The sequence below is a fragment of the Onychomys torridus genome, chromosome 2 (genome assembly GCF_903995425.1).
Source record: "Onychomys torridus chromosome 2, mOncTor1.1, whole genome shotgun sequence".
Taxonomy (NCBI): Eukaryota; Metazoa; Chordata; class Mammalia; order Rodentia; family Cricetidae; genus Onychomys; species Onychomys torridus.
In genome coordinates, this window is record NC_050444.1 from 63,449,947 (window position 1) to 63,462,793 (window position 12,847).

Sequence of the window (12,847 nt, forward strand, 5' to 3'; positions counted from 1 at the left end):
TGTTCATGTTTATCCTGTGTGCTGTCAGTTTTAAGCATAAGTATCAGAGAATTTTATGTATTTACTGACAGTCCATAATTCATACATATCATAGTTTATTGATACAGATGGATGTTCTTCATTCTTAGCAGAGCCATGGAAACACTCATAGCATCATCATTTTTACTTTTCATCTTGATCCGTGGGCATCTCCACTGCCCTGTGGAGGTCAGTGGCCTCGCCAACGTGCTTATCTTATACTCACGTTAGGTCTCACTCACGGGTTCACCAGAATTCTGAGCTCATGGGCATTGCAATGCTACATGTCAGTAACAGATAAACACTGCATGGGTTGCCTGTGCCTGTGCCAATCCTCAGTCACACCACTGGGCAGCCCTAAGAGACGACAAGTTCAAAGTTCAAATTATACACCACACACAAGTTCGTAACGTTTCCAATGGCACCTCCAAAGCCACTCAGGAGTCCCCCATGTCGCCTTGTTAAGTAGCTTAAACCCGAATCCTGCTGAAGCTATGCATGAATATCCAGGGGTGGATGGGGTGTTCCTCAGCAACAGAATACCTGCTGAGCATGCGCAAGGGCTTGGGTTCCGTTCTAAGGAGGCAGGTAGGAAGAAGAGAAGGAGAAACAGGAGAAGGGAAGGAGAGGGTGTGTGGAGGAGGTGAAGGAAGGGGAAAGACTCATACTCCGAGGAGCCACTGAAAACGGGAAAGAAACATATATAGGAGAAAATTTCCTATGTAATACCAGAATTACGTTAGACCAGATCTGATGATGATTCTGATAAGAGAGATATTGTAAGAGCAGCCACTAAGAAAATAACTGTAAGAGAAAGACACGAAATCAAAATCATACTAGGATTGTTCACTAAATGCAAAACAAGGCATCAAAGAGGAACACCAAGGAAAAACAAACTGTGAAACTTAAATTTAACGCTAAAAACAGCATTGGAGAATATGTGCTAAATAATGCAACTAGAGGGCAGATTGTTACCCCAGGTCACAGATGAGGGCCTGATGGCCCAGTGGTGAGGAGCATTTACTGCTCTGGCAGAGGACCCAGTTCTGACTCCCAGCACCACAGCTCACAATGGTCTGTAACTCCACTTTCAGGAGACCTTCTGGTCTCCAAGGACACCAGGCATGCACGTGATATAGATACATACAGGCAAGTCACCATACACATCAAATAAACAGACCTTAATTAACTATGAGGTGCTGGGAGGTGGACTCAGTGGGTGAGGTGCTTACTGTGAAGCTGAGGACCTGAATTTGGATCCCCAGTACATACATTAAAAAAAAGTTTTGTGTTCACGTGTGCCCGTGAGCCCCGTGCTTTGTGGATGTGCTGCTAGTTTTTGTCAACGTGACATAAACTGGAGTCACTTGAGAAGAGGGAGCCTCAACTGAAGAATGACTTTCATTAGATTGGCCCATGGTCATGTCTGTAGGGCATTTTCTTGATTAATGATTGATGAGGAAGGACTCAGCACACCCCTGGGCAGGTATTCCCCAGCTACATAAAAAGGAAGGCAGAGCAAACCACAGGGCAAGCCAGGAGGTGGTCTTTCTCTGTGGCCTCTGCCTCAGTTCCTGCCTCCAGGTTCCTGCCTTGAACTCCTGCAGGGGCTTCCCTTGGTGGGATGGACTGTTACCTGGGGGTTTAAGATGGACCCTTCTCTCCAGGGTGGTGTTTGTGTTTTATTACAGCAACAGAGAGCAAACTGAGGGTCTCAGGTTACCATCCTCTCTGGCCAAAGATTTCTATTACAATCTACCAAACTGTGTGTGTGTGTGTGTGTGTGTGTGTGTGAGAGAGAGAGAGAGAGAGAGAGAGAGAGAGAGAGAGAGAGAGAGAGAGTAGGCCAGAGGTTCACATCAGGTATTTTGCTCAATTGCTTTTCCCTTATTTCTCTAGATGGTCTTCTCTTATTTTTCCAGATAGGGTCTCTCTCAGTGCAATTCGAGCTCATCAGTTCTTCAAGGCTGGCTGATGGGTTCCAGAAGCCTACCTGTTTCCACCCTATCTCTCATCACTGGAATTTGCAGGTGTGGGCCTTTATGTGGGTGCTAAGGATATGAATTCAGGCCCTCATTTGTACGTGGCAAGGATTTTCCAACTGTCTTAGGCTTTCTCTTACTGTGAAGAGACACCATGACCATAGCAACTCTTCTAAAGGAAAAACATTTAATTGGGGTGCCTTACATTTTCAGAGGTTTAGTCCATTATCATGGCATGACATTGTGGCATGTAGGCAGACATGGTGCTGGAGCAGGAGCTGAGAGTCTTGACATCTTGATCTGAAGGCAACAGGAAGTTAACTGAGCACTGGGTGTGGCTTGAGCATAAGACCTCAGAGCCTGCCTCCACAGTGACATACTTCCTCCAACAAGGCCACACCTTCTAATAGTGCCACTCCCTTTGGGGGCCATTTTCTTTCAAACCACCACACCAACTAAGTCATGTCCCCAGTCCTGTGTATTTCTGCCTTTAATGAAAAGTCCTTCATGTGTGCCAAGAGTTCCCCTTTTGTCATCTGTTTCTTTAATAGATATACATCTTTCCCCTTCCCTGGGACCATATTGGAGAAATGGCTGGAGGGGAACATGGTTTGATATGGGCAAATGATTGTGAAAGGGATGCTAAGGAAAAATGTAACTTAATTCACTATCAAAATACTAAAATTAGGCTGGGTGGTGGTGACTCACACTTTTAAACCCAGCACTTTGGAGGCAGAGGCAGGTGGATCTCTGAGTTTAAAGCCAGCTTAGTCTACACAGCAAGTTCCAGGACAGCCATGGATACACAGAGAAACCCTGTCTCAAACAACAAAACAAAATAAGTATCTATCTAGCTATCTATCTATCTGTCTGTCTGTCTGTCTGTCTGTCTATCTATATATATGTGTAGTAGAATATTATTTTAAGGTGTGTGGCTTTTGTTTATGTTGCATTTGCTTAACTCTGTGAAGCTGTGTTACTTTGCCTGTCTAAAACACCTGATGATCTAATAAAGATCTGAACAGCCAATAGCAAGGCAGGAGAAAGGATAGTGGGGCTAGCAGGCAAAGAGAGTCTATAGAAGGAGAAATCTGGGAAGAGAGATCTAGGAATGAGAGAGAAGAAGGAGGACGTCAGGGCCAGACACCCAGCTACACAGCAAGTCATGGAGTAAGATCACAGAAGTAAGAGAGCAGGAAAAGCCCAGAGGCAAAAGGTAGATGAGATAATTTAAGTCAAAAAAAGCTGTCTAGAAACTAAGCCAAGGTAAAGGCCAGGCATTCATAATTAACACTAAGCCTCCTTGTGTGATTTATTTGGGAGCTGGGTGGTGGGTCCCCCAAAAAAGTAAAAAACAAACAAATGTAGCTGAAGTTTTCTCCAGTCCTGCCTGGCTCATGGTCAGGACAAATCTCTCTCACCCACCAGTCCTGCCTGCAACCTCTCAGACCTAACCAAGTAAACACACAGAGAATTATATTGCTTACAAACTGTACGGCCGTGGCAGGCTTCTTGCTAACTGTTCTTATATCTTAACCCATTTCTATTAATCTATAAGTTGCCACATGGCTCATGGCTTACCAGTATCTTTACATATTGCTTGTCATGGCAGCGGCTGACAGTGTCTCCTGACTCAGTCTTCCTGTTCCCAGAATTCTCTTCTCTGCTTGTCCCGCCTATACTTCCTGCCTGGCTACTGGCCAATAAGCATTATATTTATACAGATCGATATCCACAGCACTTCCCCTTTTATTTTATTTTATTTTTTCAAAAGGGAAGGTTTTAACTTTCGGCAGCAAGGGGAAAGAAGGCAGTTTTAGTCTCAGCTCTTAGCTACTGCTCTGACCTCTTGGGCTTTTAACTCTGCATTTGGCTCTGTGTTTCTTATTTAATAAGACCGTTACATCTACATCTGGCACCCAATGTTCATGGTACGACTTCATAAAAAAGCTGCTTGCCTGTGGCTTTGCAGGCCCCAGCTCAGGCCCGAGCTACAATCAACTGTTTGTGGTGGCGCACGCCGGTTGGATTTACTGAAGGAGGCAGAGGCAGGAGGATCCTGAGGCCGGCCTAGGAGGCTTGCTGAGGAGAAGCTGCAGCTGGGGCTGAGCTACAAACAGGGCAGCAGGACCATGGAGGTGGTGGCTGCTGCTCCGAGTTGCTAGCTGCTTCACATCTTGATGGTGGCAGTGTTGCTGTTACCGAGGATGAAAGGTTTACCGCTGCTTGTTCAGAGAAGAATTGCCGGGACCATCATGTTACAAGAAAGCATTGCAAAGGTCACTTTGGAAAAGTTTGGCAAGACAAATGGTGGGGAGAAATTGCTGTGAAGATATTCTCTTCTCAAAAAGAACATTCATGGTTCCAAGAGACAGACATTTATCAGGCTGTGATTGCTCCAAACCACAGAGAAGGAAAAAAATTCTGCTGGGAACCATGACCAGGCCTAACAGCAACTTTAAAATCTACAAAAGGATGATGGGATCCCACAGTGACTGACAATTCTACATGGACTACAATAATACCATTAAGCTGATTAACACCATTCAATGTTTTGGACTATGACCTGCACAGGACAATTTCAAGATGGCTAGCTGAGATGATCCAGCCTGACAGACTACTTGAACAAGGACTTGTGACAAGCCCTGAACTTTCCCATTATGCAGCGACTGGACAAATGATACAGGACTTGACAATTAACCCAAAAATTTTCTTTTCAGGATTCCCTAAAGATGTCTTCACCCCCAGAAAGCAGGAAGTAATTTTAAGAAAAAGACACCCACATTCCTAAGAGGTGGGGTGGGTATTCTTTGGTTGCTCAATGACTTATGGATATTGTCATTGTTAATGGTGGTTGGTTACAAGTTGTTAATTGTTAACAGTCAGGAAAAAAGCTGAATAAGGAGATTAGATTCAGAGTTTTTGTTAAAAAAAAGTATAGATATGAGGTAGATCATTGAATCTACTCTGAGAAAAAAGATAAATAATAGGATAAATGGGTATATCATTAAATCTACTCTCAAAAGAAAAAGGGAAGATATAAAAATGACAAAATAGATTATTGAATCTATTATGAAAAGAAAACAGAGAGAAAATTGATATAATAAGATAAAAAGGGAGATTGTTGAATCTACTTTTTAAAAGAAACTGCTTGTTTTAAATAGGATAAGTAATGAAATTTTTTTGTGTGAGTTTATCAAATGTTAATGGACTAGATATTATTAATGTAATTCTTGACTGTAAATATTGTATATACTTATTGGATATAGTTTTTCTTATATTAGTTATGTTTTTTTTAAATTTTAGACAAAAAAGGGGAAATGTTGTGGTATTGTGTTCCCCAACATATTGTGCACTCTAATAAACATATCTGGGGTCAGAGAACAGAACAGCCACAATATTAAACATGGAGGTTAGACAGTGGTAGCACACGCCTTTAATCCTAGCATTCCAGAGGCAGAGATTCGCCTGGATCTCTGTGAGTTCAAGGCCACACTGGAAACAGCCAGGCATGGTGACTCACACCTTTAATCCCAGGAAGTAATGACAGGAGGCAGAAAGGTATATAAGGTGTGAGGACCAGGAACTAGAGCCTGGTTGAGCTTTTAGGCTTTGAGCAACACAGTTCAGCTGAGATCCATTTGGATGAGGACATAAAGGCTTCCAGTCTGAGGAAAACAGATCAGCTGAGGAACTGGTGAGGTGAGGAAGCTGTGGCTTGTTCTGCTTCTCTGATCTTCCAGCATTCACCCCAATAATTGGCTTCAGGTTTGATTTTATTAATAAAACCTTTTAAGATTCATGCTACAAACAACAACATCAGCAACAATGCACACATATGTACATATATATTAAAATTATTAACTTAATTTCTGCTACATACGTGGACTCTAAGAATTCCGAGGTCTCTTCATCTGCTACTGTTTTATCACCAGCATCTAGCCCAGGGCCTGTCATTCAGTCAACACTCATGGAAAAACAATGAAGTAAGTAGTTGAGAAGAACAATGTAGGCTAAGCAGTTGTTCTCTTGGCACTGGGGTCCTTTGCAGACTTTGAGCAGAGGACTGAAGTGACCAGCTATGAAGGTTATCAAGTGTTTTCAAGTTGTCACAATCACTATGAGTAGCACTCTGTATTATCCCAAGTACTAACTGTTAACTACCACATGGCATAGTACAGGGAGAACTCACTACTGTAAATATTAAAATCTACAAGTCTCCTGAGAGGAGCTGAGAAAGATTTATGAGGCACAAAGTACCCCTGATGCCCTGGAATTATCACCCTCTTTTCCACTTTCCTCCTTAACACTGGGCCCTTTAGTCAACCCAACTAGCTAGGTAGGGACCGTGTCACAGTTTAGGCTGAGATTTGGATACTCAGCCTGCTTTACTGTGATATTTGCATTTCATACTAAATTTGTCTATAACATTATAAATTTCACACTCCTACATTTCTGTTATAACATCATATTCACAAAAATGACATTTTTGTCTTCTCTTTTGCAAGTGAAATGAGCATTTCCATATATAAATAGAGAAGAGAAATTGCTGGTCATCTCCCAAAATGGTTTAGGGGCTTGCTACAAGGCTGAGACTTAAGTACTCAGTATCTGGAAGGAGCCACGTCCTGTGTGGGTTCGGGGTTTCCTCAGGACTTCGGTGCTCTCCCGGTCGACATTTCTTTCACTGAAACTGAAGGAGCTTGAGACAAGACACAGTTTGGGAGTCGTCCTCTGAAGTGTTTACCACTGATTACTCTTAACTACTCTTACAAGATTTTTGACAGAGGCAAGCTGTCTCACTAAAGAGCATGTGCAGAGTCCTGCAGGCCTAAGATATAGGCTAAAGACAGCTGGGAGAGGGACAGAGACAGGGAGCAGGGGTGGGGGAGTGGGGGGGGGGCAGGGAGCAAGGGGGAGAGAGAAAGAGAGGGTCTTTGTAGCTGGTGCTTGCCTCAGAGCAGAAAGAATATGTGCAGATCCCCTGGGACATCATGAAGCAATACAGCCCAACGTGCATTTCTCTAAAGACCAGGGTCTCTTCCTGACATCATGTATGAAGATTTCTAGTAACCATACACTATTATATGAACTCTTACCACCAGAAAGCTGACACTGTAAGCAAGCCAAAGAACACATCTCAAGAGAGGGTCAGGGACATGGAGAACTAGCCTAGGCGAACTTGAACTTGACATTTTTTGTCAATTTTATAACCCCAATCATAGCCTTAAAAAAAGATTCATAAGCTGTGTCAGTGTCTGTAAAGAGAGAGTGAAATTGGGAAACTTCATCTTCATTGGAGATGAATTTAGGAAAGAACCCAGCCAGAGTTCTTGTTGGAAGAACATTGTTGGAAGAAGCCATACTCTCTGCCTAAATGATTCCAAATCAGTGCATTTCAAGGTTCTCTTGAAGGGACCTTGGCTTTGCTCTCTACGCATAGGCTAAACCCTAAATTACAGAAAAATATATGGGTTATTGGGGTAACAGCAGCTATTTTCTCCAGAAATCTCTTGCAAGCAGAAATCCAGGGCTCCTTCCATGTTCCAGAATCTTCTGTCTAGTCTGCAGATGCCTGGTATATTTCAGGCCTGTAATTCCTTCTAGTCTGCTCATCTTGATTTGCTTTTTCTCAACACCGCCAACATTTCCCTTCTTGGTCTATTCAAATTGTCTTGATGTCTTAGACTAGAGAACTTAAAAACAATAAGTCTATTGCTCACATTTCTGGAGGCTGAGCCATCCAAGCTTAACATGCCAGCATATTTGGTGTTGGGTAAGGCTTTGCCATGAATTTACCCCAAGCTTTCTCAGCTGGCTCTTAATGATCTTTTTTTAGACAAGGTCTCTTTATGTTCTCTAAGGAACTTCTTATGTAGACCAGGCTGGCCTGGAACTCACAGAGATCCTCTGGCCTCTGCTGGGATTAAGGACCTGAACCACCACACCTGGCCCTTAAGTATATGGTTTGGTAGAATTAAGAACATTCACACTGGTGAGTAATCACCATCACCATCCATCTCCAGAACTCTCATCATGCTGTAAGACTGCAAATATCCCCACAACTAATGGCGCCACCTTCCGCCTCTCCCCTGCCACGGGCACCCACCACTCTTCTTGTGTCTATGATTTGACTCCTCTGAGCACCTCATATAAATGGACTCATACAACATTTGTCTTTTCCCGCCTGGATTGTTTTACTTATTTCTCTTGTCTTCCCACCAGACTAAGATTCTATGACTGAAGACACCACATCCTTGAATGCAAGACAGAAAAATCATGCTGAAGCTGAGCTGTAAGTCTCCCACAGGCTGGCTAGCTTTCCTAGTGCCAAGGATGCTGTGCAGGCCACTAGGGACAAAGGCACTAGTGGTCTTAGCCTCTGTGAACTCTACAAACTACAATGTATCTGCCAGGCAAGATGTGCCCATTGCTGAGACAGTGGTACAGCTGTTAGGGGGATAACCAACTGCTCCATAATCTGAGTCATGGCACCAAATGTTGGTTAAAGCGGCACTGCTTGTGGCTGGCCATGCTGATGGAGCAAGAGTGCTGGAGTCACTAGCCATATGTTCGTTAAGGCGGCGGCACTGGAGGCTGACCAGTGCTCATGGCTGGCCGCTGGCGGTGGGTGCTAGACAGAAGAGTCAGTGCAACATAGTTACCTTTTAGAGATTTATTGGGAGAGAAAGGGGGAGAGAGAGATAGAGACAGAGAGAGACAGACAGACAGAGAGACCTCGTGGAGGGAAGAGAGCGGAAAGAGAAGAGGGACGTCCTAGGCTGATGACGTAATTAAGGACAGAACCTTTACGACTATCTCTACTATCTGTGTGGAACTCTTTCCCAAAATTCATTTCAGGAGTTTAATGACCCTTCCTCCCCTTTTTTCAGATCACTCATTAATTCTAGAAGTAGAACCCCCTTTACTTTTCCTTTATTCATTTCAGCTGCTGACCCCCCCCCCCCCCCCCTCCACCCCTTCCTTTCTATTCCCAGATGGTCGGACAAGACCGAATCCCGTGACTTGAAGTCCTCCAAAGAAGTAAAATCCACATTGAAGGTCCCTCAGACTAACCTTGGCTGATAGAACACTATGAATGTGGAGAGAAGGCATGTTATAGATCAGGAGCATTATAATGTTGGCTTCTCAAGATGGTGGTCTAGACACAGAACTCTCCCGAGGATGAATCTGATATGTAATTTCAGAAAGAGATGAGAAACATGGAAAGGCAAGTAAGGGCTGTAGTAGTAAACAACGTCGACGAGAAACTAGATACAATAAAAATAGTGAATATCAGATTCATAAAAGAAATTACAGACCCAAGCTTAGAGCACTGAGCAAAGTGGTTGGGAAAAGGGAAAATGTTGTCCTCTGACCCCAGACACTCTGGGTCCTCAAACAGAAGAGGAAAAGAGACCCAGCAGAAGCAAACAGAGCCATAACAAACTTTTAGACAGCAGATTTGCAGGCTATGTGATGCGGATGTGGGGGAAGGGTCCCAGTGTGGGTGGCGACAATGACTCCCAGATTCGTCTAACACCCCACAGGAGCTGACCGGACACCAGTCTACTCAGACACAGGCTGTAGGATGGTAGAAAGGTAGCCCAAACCTAGATAGGATGAGAATGTCCAGCTGCAAATGTAAGTCCCCCCAGAACCTCAAACATGGAAACCCACATGGAAAAAGTGCAATGTCCTGTGCAGGTGGGAGACAGTAGCTGTCAGGGTGAACCCTGTGCTTGAGGAGCCCTGATGTAAAGGGCTGGGAAACTCATGGTGTGGGTGGGTGGGTGCACGCTGACTCCAGAATGCAGTAGTTCAACTCTGTGAAGAAGAAGTGACAGACAGACAGCGTGCATCCAGCTCATTCTGGTCTAACCTCTTGCCGCTCCAGAGACACAAGCAGGTGTTCTTACCACCAGCATCTTGGCAAGAAGAGTGACTGATGTTATAATACGTTTCATTTCATTTTATGTTTATCCTCGCTTCTGTATTAACTCTCGATTGTTTTCAGTCCTGATTTCACTCAGGTATGGTTGTCTTGTCTTCCTTTGTATCTGTTTCTTTCTTGTGTTCTTTCCTTATCCACAGCTAATGGTTGCCCTTTCATCCCTACATTACTACTTCTTTCTCTCTTTCCAATTCCTCTTCTTTTTACTGCCTTTTTTGAGGGGGAGGGGGTGGAGAACAGTGTCTCACTGTGTATACTTGATTAGCCTGATACTGGCTAAGCTGTCCTTGAACTCATAGAAATCAACTCTGTCTCCTCAGTATTGAAATTAAAGGCAATGAACCACCACATCTGCTCTCTTTCTTCTTCTTCTTCTTCTTCTTCTTCTTCTTCTTCTTCTTCTTCTTCTTCTTCTTCTTCTTCTTCTTCTTCTCCTTCTACTTCTTCTTCTCCTCTTCCTCCTCCTCCTCCTCCTCCTCTTACTCCTCCTCTTTCTTCTCCTTCTTCTTCTTTGGTTTTTCGAGACAGGGTTTCTATGTGTAGCTTTGCACCTTTCCTGGAACTCACTCTGTAGACCAGGCTGGCCTTGAACTCACAGAGATCCGCCTGCCTCTGCCTCCTGAGTGCTGGGATTAAAGGTATGCACCACCACCTCCTGGCTCTCTTTTTACTTCTTAATTATAGTTTCCCACAGCTTTAATAATATTTAAACTCTATATATCCTAACATTATTCGTGAGGTCCAAATAATGGGAAAGGAGGAGGGTCGGGGGAGGGCAGAATGTTGAAGACTATGCCAGGGGCTGTAGATAGATAAGACATTCCTTATTTACCCAGGTGAAGGCTACCACAGACCACGAGGCACATGCTGGCACACATGGGCTGCACACAGGAAGGCAAATGCTCATGTAGACCAGAATCAAAGTGCATGGACGTAGACACACAGACCTACAGATGGACACACAGGCAGGCTGGTGAAGGCTCAGGCAAATGCCCTTGATCTCAATGCCATACTCACATATAAAACCCACATAAAAGTGGCATTCTGCCAAAAGAAGTTAAATAACAAATTATATCACTGTTTATTTTGGGGTTCCTGGATCACCCAGTGTCCACCATTTTGTGCTGACTCAAACCCCTGGCTATCCAATGTCAGTCATTTGGACTCACTGATCCATATCAGTGCTATGTTGCCTAAATACAAAGCGGCCCATGTGCCTTCTGTTCCCTATAGTGTCCTAACTCCTTTGATTCTTGTCTTTATGGGGGACATAACTGAAGGGTCGGGTGCTTTTACTGCATTTTAGTACCAAGTTCGTTGTCAGATCATTTATTGTTGCCTGCTTCTCTTCCCCAGTGTCCTTCAGTCTGGGGTGCTTTGCCTCCCACTCTTTCTATTAGTTCATTTTTATGAGTCTTCCACATAAAACCCCACTCAGATCCCATTCTCTTGTCTAAAAAATCATCTAATGGGGTGATTTAAAAAAATAACTAAAGAGCTGGGTATAGTGGTGCATAACTTAAATCCTAGCACCCAGGAGGCAAAGGCAGGTGGTTCTCTGTGAGTTTGAGGTCAGCCTGGTCTACAGAGTGAGTTCTGGAAAACCAGGGATAAATGGACAGACTGTCTAAAAAAATAAAGAAAAACATTTAAACAAATTGTAAGAATAATCGTGCTCTACTAGGAGGAAGTACCCTGCAGCCTCCATCTTCTGCCCTTTGTATGATGTTTCAGCTGGTAAAGGAGTTTGCCTCTAATTCCTGAGTTTGATCTCTGGGACCCACATGGCAGGGGGAGAGAGGCCACTTCTGCAGACCGTCCTCTGGCTTCCACTGGTGCACTGTGGGATATGTGGTTCTGCTCCCCCAGTAAGTAAATAAAATGTAAACTTTAAATATTTTCAAGAGGAAAATTGTACCACTCCTTCCCTTCCTTAAAAGTGTGGTGTCATCAAGGACACAAAGGAGGGGCTTGAAGCTGATCATGATGCTGGGTTCTGCCCTCAATGACCTTCAGACCTGCTAACTTCCAGTTAGCAACACTGTTCACAATAGTCAAGTTGTGGACTCATCTTAGGTGTCCCTTAGCAGAGGGAGAGATAAAGAAATGTGGTGCATACGCACCATGAAGCCTTATCCAGCCATGAAGGAGAATGAAATGCCGTCTGCAGGAGAATGGATAGAATTGGAGACCAAGTGAGCCCGACCAGAAAGAAAAATACTAAAAGTTTTCTTTCATAAGTGGAACCTGCGTACACACACACACACACACACACACACACACACACACACACACACGGCATGACTATAGAAGTGAGACTATTTTAGAAGAGGAAAGGGACTATGAGGAAGGAGTAGGAGAGAGGGGAGAAGAACATGGGGAACGGATCTGGCCAAAGCACTTGGACAGAAATGTCATCTTGAGACCCATGGCTCTGTACGATGAATATATGCTGAGAGCAAAGGAGCCAATGTTATCTTTAGTCTCCTCAATAACTACTTAAAAGAACTTCTGTGTCTAACCTGATAGCTTCCCAACCTCTAGATAAAATTCTTGTAGTGTATTGACACAACTCTAGCCTCTACTACCCTGTAAGCTTAAAATATGACACTAAGGGCTGAGGAGATGGCTCATCTGGTAGCGTTTGGCATGTAAGTGTGAGGACCTGAGGTGATCTCCAGCAGCCATGTAAGAAAGCCTGGTGTCTCAGTGAGGGTTTCTACTGCTGTGAAGAGACACCATAATCACAGCAACTCTTATAAAGGAAAACATTTCATTGGGGCTGGCTTACAGTTTCAGAGGTTTAGCCCATTATTTTCATGGTAGGAAGCATGGTGGCCTGCAGGCAGACACGGTGATGGAGAAGGAGCTGAGAGTCCTACATCTGGATTGG